Below are 17,192 nucleotides of genomic sequence, written 5' to 3'. Positions count from 1 at the left end.
CAACCGGTTCAACCCCTTCACGATCAATACGCTTCGGAAAAGAACAAAAACGCCCGAGTGTTTTATTTACTCAGGCAAAATAATCGCACAACAAAGTGTACAAAGATAACGGCATTGTGTTACAATCGTCAATTCTCCTGGCATTTCGAGGGATCGCCGAGTTCGTGCCGTCGCCTTGTTCTGCGCATTGTACACCCTATGGCCATCGTTATATAAATTAAAAAAAATGATAAATGGGACGCCAGAAACAGAGAACAGGGAACTGAAGCCATTAGGCCCCGTTGTTTACATTGTTTACCCAACGGAATTGAGCGCGTGTGCTCTATTAAGATAGGGGCGACCAACAAAAAAAGAGATATCGTAAACTGACAGAGCGCAGTCTGGATAGACTGTGGGTCATTTCATCACTGTATATGTGGAAATCATTCCGAAGCCTTTGGTTGTTTTATTTCCGTCTTATGTGATCAAATATGTATTCTATCTCGGTAGACCAAACACAACAATCAAAATGCAAAATCGACAAACGTTGTTTGTCACCTTGAACACGACTTGCACCATGACACATTCATTCCTCTTCCAATATTTAAAAAAAAAATCAACATCGACGCACAAATTTAACGGCTAATTTGACGTCAGCCTCGGGGAAGCTCTTCATCTAAACACGACACCAAAACGCTTCTTGTTTTTTCCCCCTCGATTTGTTGTGAGACTTCGTTCTCTCGTAATTTCTGACGTATACGTACAACTACTGGGTGTAAAGGAAATATCTATTCCTGAAAAACAGTGCACGCAAGGTAGTGCATCAAAGTAGGCGGACTTGGTAAGGCTAGCTCCGCCCACGGAAGGGCATGATTGACAGACTCTCGACGCCGGCTGCCTGACACGACACACAGACATCAGAGTACTTCTCTCTTTAATTCAACGCGCTGAGCGTCTCTCTTCTCTTGGAAAATACCGGAATATTTTGGATTTCTGGCAGAGTTTCGTCTCAGAAGTAACTCCAAGGTATGAAACTATATAAGTAGCAAGCATCTGTGTGTTTTTATGACGTTCTTTGGACGTATATTGCCGAGGGAGCTCGTCAAAAATAAGGGTGTCTCGATTTTCTGTACAGCCACACCGAAGCTTTTCATGTGGAGTGGGGGATTTGATGGTTGACAAATTCCATTGTACTTTTTTATGAGTTCTAAATGAGTCCCAGTCAATTTACCCGAATTTGACGTCAGTCCATTCAGGCTGGTCGGATTGACCACTAGTGTTAAAAGATGAAAATTATATGAAAAATCATTTACCAAAAGTAAAACAATTTTTGCCGAGAGTGGAAAAGCCGAAAGGAATCTACAGTGTCGGCCGATAGTAAATGGACGAACGTGAAGTTGTGTTTCTTTATTTCATATTGCTTATAGCCTGGCATCGGCAGTGTAGGGGAATTAGGTAAGGGACGAGTCCCTAGGGTCGGGAGGGGTGTTGGTTGGCTTTGAGACAGGCAAACATTTCGTGAAGTGGTGCTTGTAGCCTGGAGATTGTGACTTCAAAGCGCTTCCATTTCCCTACAGTTCACAAGGAACTTTCAGCTGTGTGTATGCACGAAATGAAACAAAATTTGTGTGGAAAAAAGAATTGGGCGTCAAAGTTAAGATTTGCGTGTCTTCTAGATTTTAGAGAACTTCATTATTTCACCTCGAAAATTTAATCTTGAGGACCCAAAAGTTTAATATAACAATGAAAATTGCATCTGGAAGTCATGGTGCAAAGAACTACCAGTATCCTGAACACATTAAAATGTGGATCTCTTTCGATAAAACTTAAAAGAGTTTCTGGATGAGGAAGAAGGAAGGATGTATAAATAAATCCCACATGCAGCAAATAGACAATAAATTTTTTGCAGTTTTCTCCAAATTGTTGTGCCAATTCACTGAATGACATACGTCATTTCATTTTTGCCCGTACCTAATTTGGAACATATTAACCAAGCAAGACAAACGAGGATAGGGATTTTGAAAATAATAATTTCCATTACTAGAGCGATTTCATCTCGATATGGAGGCATTTTGTGTTTATTCTAGTTTTTAAAGTGAAAAGTAGTTATACCAAATTCCAGTATCCATGTGATCACATAGGATTGGCAGAGCAAAGTGGATATCTGTGAACAAGAATGTGAAAGATTTGGGGTTTTCGACACTAATTAGTAGTATTTATTACAGCATTGTTTCCACAGTTCCATCAAGAATTAATTAGGACCTATTTTGTTTCTAAGGTAAAGCAAGATCTGATTGTAAAATTTTGGAACTCAGAACCTCGCCCAGTGAGCAACAAGGAATACCTATATCGTTATATTAGCATAAGTACAAAGGAGCAAATCTCCCTATGGCCTCCGACAGGGTCACAGGCTCCCCTTGGAAAGATTTCATCCTGGTCCCCTGCCAGAAATCAAGTATTTTCTCTTCTCAGTATAAAGCCTGGTCATTCCATGTACATGTACTTTACTGCACAATCTATGGATTGATATGGAACGGTGACTGTGCATGTGAGGGGGCTTTCACCAGTAAAACTGTTGCCTTCAAAGAAACAATGGTATGGTATTTGGGGTCATTAATATTCAGGAGAAAACAGCCAACTGTATAACCTCAAGGGAAATGTTCCTCATAAAAGGCTTGCATGTCTTTTATGTGCTAAATTTAAGAAAAAGAAAATGTGTGTTGGTGTAGGGAGCTTGTTGCCTGTATTTTAGAGGTTTGGGTGAAATGGCATAGAATATCACTCGTCTCCATGGTCGTTTGAGCGAGAGAGAGAGAGAGAGAGAGAGAGAGAACACAAATATTGGCCATGTGCATTGAAAGACAAGCATAATCATATAGTACTATCTATATACATTGAAAGATATGCATAATCTTATTATAGTCTATACATGTAAAAATGTAAAGTAAATTTGTGCCAATCCAGAGCAAAGACTAGAATAGTAGAATGCAGCGGCAGTTGCCGTATGCTTTGAAATAATGGTTTAGATAAAAATGTATAATTATTATTATTTATTTTTATGAAAATTGTTTTAGATCTATTGCATGTGCATGCCTTATAACATGTATGCAATAAGGCAAGTAGCATAAATCAGGGGTCACACTGAAACTGTGCAAATTTCCCCCCTTTTTCAGTGTGTCTGCTCTGCATTGTAGAGTGTACCACTTGGGCAATTGTGCGGTGATGTGTGCAGAGAGCATTATTATCCCCAGGGATTGACTAATTGCTTACACTCTTTGTGACTGTCATACCTGCTGAATTTCATCCCCAACAAAGCCAACGCTGTCACAAATCATGACATATATTGTCTTTCCCAAAGTAGCAGGTGTAAAATGCAGACATTGCTGACTATACTGAATCGTGCAATATTCAGCAAAATGGATACTGGGTTGAAATTGGAAAAAATCTGAAAGGCATAATTGCAACGTGACTGTCGATTCCACCATCGACTCTTTCGATTTCCAGCTGGCTTTGTCTGATAAAGAAGTGTTCCTTAAGTTGCACAATACTGTTGACTGTGTAATACAAGCTCAAAATCTGAGTGTGTTAACCCCTTTGTTGGAATAAGATTACAGAACAAACTGTAAGTGTCAATTGAATTCTCTAAATGAGGCTTACTTCCATTGAAACCTAAACCAGCGCAGGAGCATATGCTAATCAGAATTCTAAATTAATGTTATAGTAAAATCTGAATTGTTAATGTCCATTCATCTGCACTAGTACCATGAATTAGATTATCTCTCCAAATTTCATTTTCAGTGGGCTTGGATAGTTGCTGGGTAATCAAAGATAGCGGTTTTATATTGCCATATTTATGTAGCCTTGTAGCTTGATTTTCAACCGACATGATGAAGATTTGCTGAGGATGTAAATCTGAATTGTGTAAATTATGTAGTGTTACAGCAACTTATAGTACTTCAAGGTTGACATTCTGCTTTGCAAATTATACCGACAGCCTTGAAATTAAAGCCTTGCAGTCCATGATCATTTTAGCCTTGTAGCTGTGAGAATGTATTGATTTTAATTTAAATACCTGTGTGCATTTAATTTGTATAGATCTCATTGACAAACAAGTGACGACTCTGAATAACTGACTTGTGTGACAAAAACGTGCAGAAACCTGGTTATAAAATGGAAGTAAAAATTGACAGTTTAATAGTAAGGTACAACTCTTGAAAGTTACCATGAAAAATCACTAGAAACAGCCTGAATAATGCTAATTATAATTATTGGCTTGTATGGTTACAGTGTTCAGTGTGAGGAATTTATGACATTTCAATGTTAGTTATCTTTGCCTTCATGATTATTTTCTCAACTCCCAGGGATCCATGTCACTATGTTGTCACATGTGCTGACAAAATGACATAAAGGATGTCCTCTTTTCCCTTTTCATTGGATGAAAACATAAATTTAAATAAAGCATGTTAAATGATCATGGATATATGACCAGTGAACACCAACCTAGGTTACAGTCTACACAGTGGGCTTCAGGCTGCTCTCTTTGCATTTTACAGTTGCCAGGCTGTGAGTGTTCAGTGACCCACCCCTTAGTGGAGAGTATTTGCAACTACTGGTATTTGTTTAGCGTACAGCTGTCTGCATGTCCTGTGTCCTGTACCCATGTATGCTGGTACTAAGTTTACATATTAAGTAGTTCATATTTCTTGTGTACAAATATGATTGATACAGAAATATATTCTAACAAGTTGGTGAGTATTCGAAAGGAGCTTGTGCATTGAAAGTGCTAGAATTGATAGAAAGGCTTTGTGGAGGTACTCTGAACTCATTAATTCTGCCCTTGTGTTGGCCAGTATTTACAAAATATGTGTCTGTTCTTCATGGAAACTCAGTGGTGTCAGCAGTTTTTGTTAATTCTAAAGGGAATAAGTCATAATATGTTGATAATAATTTACCATTCCCCAGTCAATTCAGTTGGTTCTCAGCGAATATACTGAAACACAGTCTTTGTCAGTGTTACTTTAAGGTTGGAATGAGTACAAACAGGATTGCCATTTCAGACTAATTCATGAAACACCTCAACATGGTTCATTATCAGTCATATCTCCAGATTACAGTAAAGGACAGAGACGTATACATTTTGATATGGACACACGAAGAATATTAATGATATCTGGGTTTGGGTAAACGAACTGTAGAAGTGTAAGATACACATGCACACCAGTGCAGTGTACCCTGACCATGGCTTTTGCTCATGAATTTTTGTCCATCTCTTGATCCTAAACTATTGTGTCAAGAGCATTCTTGTGGATATTGAAAGTCTATTGTGTGTGGAGATCTTGTGAATCCTACTGCTATTTAGTCCTAGGATGTTAAACCTGTTTATTGTGATTCATTGAGTTGTAATGATTTGGTAGAGGAAATCCTGACAACAGACTTTGGTGATTTAGCAAGAGTGTAAATATGATGTGTACTGTAAGGCAATAATGTGGAAAAGGTAAAATTGTTTCTAAGTGTTGAACCCAGCAAATCAGAGTAGCCTTTTTATATTGGATGGATGAACAGTATGAAGGACAACAGCAACATGTGCAGTATTTGAAATTCAATGTGTGGGTGGAATACTGAAAGTAGAATGTAGGTTTGAAAAGTGGACCTTTGGTTTTGAAAGTGAGTGTGACTCAAAGACGAATGTGCTCTCACATTGTACTACTGTTCATAGCTTATAGTTGTCAGATTGACTACCACAGCTGTGGAATGGATTTTCCAATCTTCTGATTCCGATGTAGTATAATTTGACAAAAATAATCAGCATTGGTTACATGTATGTGTTTCACCCACGTCTGTATTACTGTCCTGATGACTAAATGACACAAGGCGCATCACGACTGACAAAAATATACCACCATGTATTATCAAACATGCACACAGAATGTAAATTTGTCATTAGACCATCAAGGTACAGTGTATGACTGTGTCAGAAGCTTTAATGAGAAATTCCTACTAAAAAAAGGTTTTTGATTCCAGTGTCTGATGAACAGTTACATGTTTGCTGTGCCGGATTCTATGTCACCAATAGGATAATCACTGATTGGCCTGTATGATCATCCATAGGATACAAAAATGACTGCTACAATTAACATTTTTGAAATCATTTACTTTTAGCATACCAAAATAGCCATGTTTGTTACTCTAAATTCACTTTCATGCTGGGTTGAACACATGGAATGTGTTAATTCTACAAGCCTATCTTGTGCACCAAGGGTCTCCTGTAATTGTTGCTTTTGTCTCGCACATTGGCTTGCGGAAATCTCTGTTGAGTTGCTTCTATTTATTGTCTATCAAAGAGAAGGATTCTGTGCCAATTACAGTGAGGTGTATGGTTTCTGTTTAATCAGGTTTTCTGGCATTTATGAAATAAAAATTTTTTAATGGATGAACATCTGAACTCTATGATAGCATATACATATAAATTTTCCTGGTGAAAATTGTTTACATTTTAGCTTTATAAGTCAGCAGATATTTCCTTCTGTGTATCAGGAAGGTTTTTGCGCATATGAAATGAAGATGGAAATTTTTTTAAAGCAGTTAATATTCCTGTATCATGTTTAGACATATCAGTTGTAAGATGGCTTTTCAATGGTGTTTGCTGTCCCATTCATCAGTGTGGTAGAGCAGACAAGACTTAGCTATTTCATGGATATGGTCATCTGCCAGTGGCCAGTACAACTCCTGTCAAGTGGGAGAGAGCTGCGGAAAGAAGACTTGTAACATCAGTGATATGACACACTCTTGGTGTAATCTGAATTAGAAACATATTGCATGTGATCTCTTTCGATGGACATTTCCGATGAGATATGACAGTGCTGGTGCGTAGGTGTCACTACATACACTATGGATGACACATTTATCAATGTTGCAGTTTCCATTGCCACAAGTTTCTGAACTGTTGACACTGTCATATTGTTCTGAGTGAGATTATGTCTGTGTCTGTCCAACAGTTAACAGGAGGGCACCATCAAAAGCTGATAGATACAGAAACCAATCTTTCAGTAATTCAGATTTTCTCTGCAATTAATGTGTATACCTTTCAGGCAACAGATTAGTTTGCAAAGATTTTTTTGATTGCCTCTGTGTCATCTGTAAATCTTCATGTTGAAAGGCGAGATTGATCATTGGATTACAGTGTCCGCTACTGTTGAATGTTGTTCAGGGGGCTGTTTTTGCATGTCAAACTACAAGTTCAGAAGTCTCCTGTATTGTACATGAAATTTGCATTTACCCACATAGCTGTTTCAGCTGTCCATACTATGGTGCATTCCATGCTACTCTTCCTTCAGAGGACAAAGGTGTTTTTCAATACTGAACATGAAATACTGTACCTTGTATTGTGCCACTGATACCAACCTCATTCATAGACTAATGGTTGAAATGAACTGGTTTCCCTCCTCTACCAAACATGCTGTGTAAATTTGTGAAAATGTTGGAACAAAACAAAGGTTTAGCAATAAAACCTCCAAGCTGCAGAGAATTGCAAGTTTATGTCGACAGTTTCATAAAGCATGATGATGTCAAAAGATTTGTTGTAAACATGATACAAATTTTATGTTGATGTTTTCAGCTTTACGCTATACGCTTTACGCTGAAAATATGGCTTATGTCCTTTGTTGTGCACCCCAATTGTAATGAGAATTTAGAATACAGTACATGTAAATACATAATTTTTAGTTAAACTTCATGTGTATTTTTGAAATTTGTAGAACTGGATTGCATACATCAGTGGTCAACAGCCATTTCAGACCTATAAATATTTAATCACCAAGTCAAAGTGATTTGATAAGAATAGTGTTGTTAGAATAAAGAAAAAGCACATTTGATACACAACTCCACAATGAATAATTTGAGTTATCAGAGACAGCAAAGATTTCTCAATCTGACAAGTAATAGTAGTATTTCCTGGTATGGTTATCAGATCTGAAGTATTGTTTTTTCTCAGTATTAAATGTCTGTGTAAATCAGCATCCCATCTGATTTGCTTTCTCTGATCTCCTGTGCTTTGATGATCTTTTGTCAGCCCGGAAATGGATTGACCAATCACAATTACATGGTGGATTTTCTTGTTATTTTCCAATCTCATTGGGCAAGTAAGAGTCTAATACAGCTGTGCCTGTAGCTTTAATTTGATCGGTTCTTGTTTGTTCAAAATGTTGAAAGTGGTGCTGCTGGTGCTCTATGTTGCCGCTGGATTTGATCAGTACTTAGATTGTATACGCAAGTGATCAACTGGCTGTGAGTTAGGCATGACCAAAGGAGAAAATACTGACAGAGTTTGCTGCTTCTAGGAATACCAAAGAAGCTTTCAACTTCATGCGCATTTTCCATCATTATTCATCGCCAGTAGTGATAAAGTTTGGTGATTTACTTTCAGAATGTTCTGAAAGTCAGCTTTCTTGCATGAAGCTATTGTATATTTCGGTGTAAATTTTATACAGAGCAAGTACTTGACCGTGTACAGGTGTCTCCATAATATTTCATCCATGAGATGCATCACTCTGACAAAATTGAAATATTCTGAATGAAATACACAATTTTGGTTTGCTTATTGTGTGCATTTCTAAGATTATTTCAGCTCATGGTCATTTAGATTTATTATGTCTTTTACATTTGACTGTCATGGTTATAAGCCACCCAATTACATTACTATACTGTATCAAATATGAATGCTACGTAGTTTCCATTTTGTCTAATATAAAAATGATTATGGTTGGTCATTAAATATCATTAAATCATCTTCCAGTCATTTGTCTTTGATTCCATGTTTTGTTGTTTGAATGATTTGTGTAAACATTTTCGCAATGTGCTAGTATAAAAAGTTGCTGGTAGATAGATGCGGCAGGATTTAGAAGTATAGTAACGAATTTCAAATTAGCCAAAGTTACCCTGGAAATTGTTATTTTCAAATTAACTCAATGTCCAATGGTTTCTTATTTTTCCATTCAGTTTATGGAATGGCCAATACTGAGTTTTATATCCACTATTAAAGAATCTGTGAAAGTATTCAGTATAATTTGTATTCTTTGTACCAAAATCAGTACGTGTACATGTATGTTTGAGAACTAGACTGTCAAGTAACATGGTATTCAGCTGAAGTACCCTGAGACACTTAGCCGACTGTTGCTAGGCACATATACATAAGAGATTTCCATAATACATTTGAAGTCAGTTTTGAAATACATTTTTCAGTTTACATAGGAAATATGTTGTGTCACATATGTTGTGTGTACGCATAGACCCTAAAAACAGGTAGTGTAAGTTGATCATGTCTGTTATATGACATGTACATTGGTGTTCTCAGGAATTTCTGATAGCACTGTGGTAATTTGCATAACAATTCATTGAATTGCTGTGTTAAAGAATTTCTATTGTTTTACCAAAATTAAAGAGTGGTGGGGAGGACAATGGCACATGTGCGAAATTTGAAAATTGACAGTCATCCTAAGATTCTAATGCTATTCTTGCCAAAGCTTCACTGTAAGTGTGTGAAACAAAACAGCCGAGAAGTTATTCAGATCACACTATATCGCAAGGAAAGCAGTTTACAGTTCAAAAGGCCAACAGGAACAATTAATTCACAAGACTATAAATTGAAATCAAATTAGCTATTAATATCCACATTTTGATCAACCTTCCCAGATTGTAATTATTAATATTATACCTCGGTACGATCAACATATCCTCCATGTTTGAGACAGAAATGTTAAGAATAGACTTTGAAGTGAATACTATTATTTTCTCAACATGGGATTGTGGAAATGTTGTCTGGGCATCTGCATTCTGTACTCATGGCTGTTATTACTGATGATTTTTAATTCCCTTATTCCAACATGAAAGCTAGGATTCAGTATCGTCCTTCTGTCTTCATCTTCATTGAGTGTGATATAATCAAAAATGATCAACTGGCAATGAAATTATGCAGAATGTTTCATCTTCCATTTGATCAGTTGCCATGGTGATTGAAAAAGATGTAAGCGCCGTATGACTGGATGGGTATCTAATCATATTGATTGATACTACTGTACATGTAGGTTATGAATTTACAACTGCCAGATACCTACTGAACCAGAAACAAAAGTATATGCACAGAAGTCCACAGCAGCTTTTGTTACCTTGCACTGCAGTAAATGTAATTTTAAAAAAAAAGGAATTTTTAAGTGCCATTTTGTACAATAAAATCTTAACTATCATCATCATACTCTATTTTCCTGCTCCTAAAAAAATCTTAAATTAGTAATGTTGTCCACAGATGCATGTAAATATAGTGGTCTTTGTCTTGTCATCAATTCTAGAGAAGTTAAAATGACACGATGTTACCATGGATTCTACTTTCTCATATAAAGAGGATTCAGTTTCTGTTAGTGCAAAATCTCCCCAGATTGTAGGCTACAGTTTCACAGATTTGTGTCCGTTGCAAACTTTTTATACGATCTATTATAATCAAACACAAATTACTTTATGCTGACTTTGACCAACCATTAGACAGTTAAGCTGCTTCAGCCATTTCTGATGGTAAAGCATGATAGGGCAATCCTGTACGCAGACAGCTGATCAAAAGAAAAACATTGCAATGGTGCTATTTTTGGCTGCCTGATTCAGTGTGTGCATAATTGGCGAGTCTTTCCAAAGCAAACCCTCAGGGACAAGGACATCATGATAAAATAGAGACAATCCCAGCAGAGATGGGTGGGTGTGGCACTACTGTCCATCTTCCACAGTGGTTTAAGCAAAGCTGGTATCTGTACATTGATGTATTCAGAGAGTGTTTTGGCTGAATGTTCATAATAACCTTAATTTTGACATAATGCTTAATACTGCTTCTGAACATCTCAAGTATTCAAGGACAATCCATGGTTAACTTCCAACAATTCCAAAGACGCCCTTGAAATCATATCATTGTATTGTAAACAAAACACTAAAATGCACTTTTCATTGACATGTCAACATAGACATGTCAACATAGGGTGAATGAAGAGCCTGTGCCAATTGTTTGGTTAGATTGGAACAAGGTATATGACTGGAATAATGGATAGACATTTTCATACCCACCACTTCACTGCATTCATCTTCAATACAATGCCAGTACTTTTTCCACCATTACCAGCAAAAATTTAAACCAACAAAAACGAGCCTGAAATAGTGGTCAAGCACTCCATACTTCACAGTGTTGCAGCCTCCTAACTCTTTCCTCCTGAACTGAGAGTTACAGCAGGTGAATCTATCTCTGCCAGCAGCCATTTTCATGATGAAAGCAAGGTTTACTCTGCAGCTTGTCATTTGTTTGAATCATTCAACAAATCATGGCTAACATAATCTTTGTACATACAACTGTATGGAAGCTTAGCTGCTGATGGTTTTAGGGCCACCGTGTATCTCTGAGCCGTCTTGTCTGAGGCATCAGACATCACATATTTGATAAACTGTAATCAGTACATCCATGCTTACCTACTCCAGGTGATTGAAAATTAATGAGATCTGCATTTTTTATCAACTTCTTAGAGAAAATATGATAGTCAAACTAGATTTTATAGGACTTCTTCCTCACTGCAAATTTGCCTGTCCTTAGCCTGCCTCCGTGTTCTTTAATGAACAGCAACTATGACAGTTGGTTCATATAGTTCTCACTATGTCTATAGGTCAGTGTCACCACAAAGGAATTATAAAATGTACAGTACGTACATTGTATTCAGGGCACTATCTAGTTTCAAGTGGTATGTGTACGGTCATGAGCTGGAATTAACAATTATTGTTGGTTTTTGAGGGCAGATAATACAACATCTCACAACACAGCATCAATGTCATACAAGCAGAAATAAAATGACCATGTTTGTAGTGTGCCTTTGAGAAAGGTGGAAATAGAAATCATATGAGTTGGAATAAACAAAATCAAATGAGCATGGTTTTGTAAATCAAATGAATTTTAGAATTGTGAGAATTATTTGAATTAAATTGTTTGAATGTATCTTTAATAGTGCATGGATCTCGTCTCACTGTTTCACAGAACTATTACAAACGCAATGTACTGTAAAATCATGTAAGCAGATTGTGGAAATTTGGAGAGTATGTACCTAGGTAGGATTTCTGTGCAGTCCTAGCATGCCCCCAATCATTCCTGTTGTAACAGGCTAGAAACTTCATATGGAAACGTGCATGTCACTAGAATGTTCTGTTTGATTTTTGTGCAAGATGTTTTGTATCTCTTTGCTGGTGCATTCTTGAAGTTCACCAGCTTCAAGAAAGTCATCCATGTATACATTTATTGCATTTGTGTAGATTATAACAGTTGAAGATGGTGTGTGAGCCATTGAACATCACGTACAGTGTCACTTCTGATCTGGTTTGGATGAATTGTAAACTCAGCCTTTTCTGCTGATTCAATGGTTGGTGTTATTTTGTCTATTAGTATCTTTATAACTGAACAGTGATAGGGCAATGTTATTCTCAGAGAATACAACTGTTGTAGGGTTGTTGCCATGTATGAATGGGTCTCTCTGCATGACCTATTTGATGAGCAGTGGGAAAGTCCAATATGTCATTCATGGAGGCTTACTCTGCCCATGTATGTACATGGCGTTGTTTTGTGTAACCCCATTATTATACACAATCCATCATTGAATTTTCAGCCATAAACAGTGTCTATGGTTCATCTATCACCAATTTAGGGCACTTAGATTCAGGACTTCTGTCAACTTTCTAGCTGCTTTGAACTGATTGAGCATGTGGATGTATGTGAACTACTACAAAATGATTTGCATTTTAAATAGAACTGAAAATAGAAAGCCAGAGAAGTGCAGTCTCTGGAGTTATGTCCTGATATTTCAAGGCCATGTTTCTGAAACCACGTACTTGCATTGAGTAACTGATTTATTCATCTGAACGTCCCCAAACACCTGGCAGACCAAAGTACTGAGGTTCCTTCTTCAAAAGAGTACACCCTCTGTGCCTGTTTTGTTCGACAGTTAAAGTAAGACTTCAGCCGCGCTTATTGTCCAAGCCAGACAATGCCATCGTCAGCTGCCAGCTGTTTATCATGATGGTGACAAAATTATGCTGTCCTTGGTCAGTTTCTCTGCAGGGTGTCCTTTTCAGTTTTTTTCAGTGTTATACTTGTACTTTGCATGTTTTGTCTGAGTTGGTTTGTGATGAAGAAAAATAATTCCAAAAGCCTGATTCTAAAGGATGCTATAATTACATGTAAGCGGTTTCATTTTGATAGCCAACATTTCAACTGATGCGATCTATACTAGACCTACATGATTGTATGTTTTCTTTATATTTGAAATTTTATACCCTCCTGAGTCCAAAATTTAAGAATGGTACATTAGAATGTATATGTTTCATCCGTCCATTTTGCTAAGTACATAATATATCAAAATTCATGAGGTACAGTACTAGTACTCTCTTGTATGAAATTGTTTAAAGGTTTTAACACTGCTGTGCACATGTGTGCATGTTGTGTCTATTTTTGCTGCTTCTTACAGCATATGGAGCCACTTCTATTCTAGTTTCCAACTGCCAGCCAGTTTCATTGACATGACATTTTACATGTAGTAATGATTTCAAATACTGTGGTGGCTCAGTTTTTGTGGCTTCATGAAAGGTGGCACATTTTTTATGATAAAGTCCATGCACTATGTCAAACAGTATTTTGGTTAAAAGAGCTATATTTCTGAAGAGATTAAACAGAAAGCAAATATTTTCAACTGATTCAAATTCTCTGGAAAACGATGTCAAAGGGTTTGCAAGGTGTGAATTAGATGGAATTAGATGGGTACACACATATGTGTACCATATAAGGAAATACGCCCCTTTAATATGAAGGATATTCTTGGTGAGAGTAGATGACAGCAAGTGTTTCCCTGACTGTAAAATTCCGTTTGAAAACAAAGGATTGTAAAGTATGAATTAGATACTCAATTAGAACAATAGGTCAAAGAATATGTCCATGTAAGTCCATCAGATTTACTCTTGCAGAAAATTGATGTGCATGGTAAAAATCAATGATGATCAATGATCTGATGTGGTCTTCGGAAATAATCAACGAATGCCAAGTCTTGTGTGTCCCCAAGTTTAACCTCGGGATCAAGAATTAGGTGTTCTTGATTTATGGTGTTTTGAGGAAAACTATGGTGATTAAAAGGGATACAGTCGTCGAACTGCACTCAGAGGTCGTATGGGACCCATACGACCAATGCAAACACTGTATCCAAGGTACGATGGTGATTGATGAAAGTTAAGACGTGTCTGTCATAATCTGCATTGTATAATTAAATGTTGCAGCTATGATGATGAGGTGCAGCTAGATATCATGTACGAAATACATTTTTTGTAAACAAGAAACTTGTACAGGCACAGGTCCGACGACTGTTTCCCTTTGAGTCATTGGGAATGACCAATTGTGATGTAAGCATGCTGAAAATGAAATTATCTCTGACAACATTTAAGTGTACTAAGTATGATATGATGAAAATGCCTTTGAACTTTGCTTGAAGTGGACTTGTAGACAGTTGGGAACTTGTGTTCATGGCAATATCTCTGAAGTGGTCATAAACCCTGTTTCTTATCTCTGTCTATACTGTCCTACAAACCAAATTCCAGCTGGCAAAAAAGCAGCTAAATGTATCTCTGAATTTCTACACCCTGTGTTAGTGGAAGGGCTTATAGGGCAGTCATTCCACATGGTAAATCAATCAGAGTTTTCATTGGCAAACACAGAAATCTAACAATTGGCTTAATTACTCTAATTGGGAATAAATAAAGTAAGAAAACACACAGTGAAAGGGGAAGAACTCCTACCTACTGGGTGTTGTTTCAATAAAATGGTCATAAACAAATTAAACTACTTATGGTTGTTGAATGGTTAATTTTCTATTGAAAGTCAAGGGATCCCTGCTGAATTGTGTCCTTAGATAAACTGATAAAGGTGCCAGTGTAAACTTGAAAGGCCAATATCAGGTAGTTTAGGCTGTAACAGTTATCAAGATGTGTTGGCAATTTGCCAAAATCAGTCAGCTGAATGCAGTGTCACTAGACCCACCAAAGTACTACTTGTGTGTGATACTTATGTGTGAAATAACAATATGAACTGCACAGGTCAGAAGTTTCCATTTGATTGTCAGTCTTATTAATGTTTTCTCCTCTGTGTTCAACTTTGAGCTTTGTTATTTGCACAGCAATGATAATAAAAGGCGATGTCGACAAGACAAATCATTTGGCAGCTTCATTGTATTAGATGTCGAATAACATGTGTCTGGACTTTGTCTGGGTATTTTTGAAATGTAAGTGTGTTTACTGTACATTTGAAGGAACAGTAGAGTCAAGTGCCGTCATGATGTATGTTACAGATTCTAACATAATGCCCATTAATTTGTGAATATATTATTTACAATAACAAGGCAGTGTGTATTCACTTTAATGTCACATATGCATCTAGGTAAGATCAATGCCCTTCGTCTTTTTATTATGTCTTTGCTATGCATTTCCCAATCAACTGATGTTTGAAAGGTCTGTTTTTTGTACAACTTGGGGCTCCAGCAAGCACACCGACATTGATTGTCCAGAAGAACCGCTGTAACAGTGCACTCACAATGGGATGTGTTTTGCCACCCACTGTACTGCAGCATTCTACTTGAATTTCTGTCTATTGTCACACTTTGCTCTCAGCTGGCAGACTTTGCATGAATTTCATGGTTGTCCTGCTTCTAGCTAGTCAAGTGCACTCAACCATAGTCATCGACACAAATTGGTATTGAGTTCCCTCTAATGATGTTAAATTTGTAAATAAATGTGCAAAATGTTTTCCTTAGCTTGTTGTCGATGACATGTACAGATTTTTCTGCTTTTTATTTCAGAATTCTACCTTTTTCAGCTTCCTTCATGCTTACTTTACTCTAAAAATTTACCTATACATGTAAGTGCGGTGTTTATTCTTCAATTTCTTGGTCAGTGAAAGAAAGTCAGTAGTGATCATTCATTGGAGCATCAGTGACATGCAGTTTAGTTTTCATTATTATGTACAGAATCTACTGTCAACTTCACAAGCTTTGGATTCACCCTAGTTACTCGCACTAGAAATGTTTGTAAGACTGGTCAGACTCAAGTATATTTACTATCAAATCCAAAAATATAGGTGAAACACTTTACAGTGAAGTAGCATTTGGAAACGTGCAGGAAACTCTGTATGTTCAACACTGAGTCAAAATGAAGGCAGAGATTGCACAGATTGAATGTGAAATCACTAGGTCAGGTTTTTATTCTCCACAAGTCCAGATTTTTTTCTCCTAGACACTGACTAAGGTAGAAACAACCACATTTCCTTCCTGTTTAAACACAAGAGAGGAAGAAAAGAGGATTAAACTTCATTAGGAGTGTACTCAGAAGGTAGAGTATTATGTATCATGAATGATTTATGGTAAGAGAAATGTATTTTTTAGATGTAGTGAGATAACAAAGTATAGACAGTTATTTTGATTTGAAAACCTGCCAAACTTACTGTAATAGGTACAATTAAGTAGTACTATGTTACTTGAAAAAAAAGGCAGGTGTTCTAGTTTGAAATAAAAAAAAACTTGTTTGCAGTCATTAAATTAATTCTTCACCAGACATGTTCAGTCCCTAGATATTTTGGAAGGTCTGATTGATTTTCACGGGCAGTATTTGCCATGTATGAATGGATTTGTCGTTCAGTCACTGTTCAAAAACTTTCCACTTACCTGTACTCTATAATAGGGATTGCAAACATCGTACCTTAATATTGAAGTGTCCATCTAGTCATCAAATTATGACACTACTTTTGATAGACGACTTTCTGAGGATGATGAATTTGTCTCCTTGTGTACATTTGAAATGTTTTGCAATCTGCTTCAAGAATCCAACCATACATGTAGCTCTGCCATGTATACACACTGCAACAATTCTATTGATTTTCCAAACGGCATCAAAAATTTACTTATAGATTACAGTGAAGTAAAACTTAATGTCCTAATATTGGAAATCTGATCAAGTAAAATAATTCTCAAGCACAGAGTTGAAAAGGTGTGCCCCTCATACATAAGCTTTTATAGCGTGCACTTTATGAGTTGCTAATTGATCATTATTTTCCGCAAACCACTTGAAATATTCATTGTCCCTGTGGATATCAACTTCAATGTTGTGTAGCATTGGCT

The 17,192-nt window shown here is 36.8% G+C and overlaps 1 protein-coding gene across 1 annotated transcript in view; it reads left to right on the top strand.

The window, feature by feature from the left end:
* Positions 1 to 875: 875 nt before the first annotated feature.
* The window catches only part of LOC139119995 (polycomb group RING finger protein 3-like), an 81,011-nt gene continuing 64,694 nt past the window's right edge, over positions 876 to 17,192 (top strand). The window contains exon 1 of the mRNA XM_070683977.1: positions 876 to 1,005. The gene's annotated coding sequence lies outside the window, so the exon portion shown is untranslated. The remainder of the gene's footprint in view (positions 1,006 to 17,192) is intronic.

This window comes from Ptychodera flava, chromosome 20, assembly GCF_041260155.1.
Source record: "Ptychodera flava strain L36383 chromosome 20, AS_Pfla_20210202, whole genome shotgun sequence".
In the NCBI taxonomy this organism is placed as follows: Eukaryota; Metazoa; Hemichordata; class Enteropneusta; family Ptychoderidae; genus Ptychodera; species Ptychodera flava.
The sequence above is the reverse complement of the archived record's forward strand: the minus strand, read 5'-3'. Positions and strand labels throughout refer to the sequence as shown.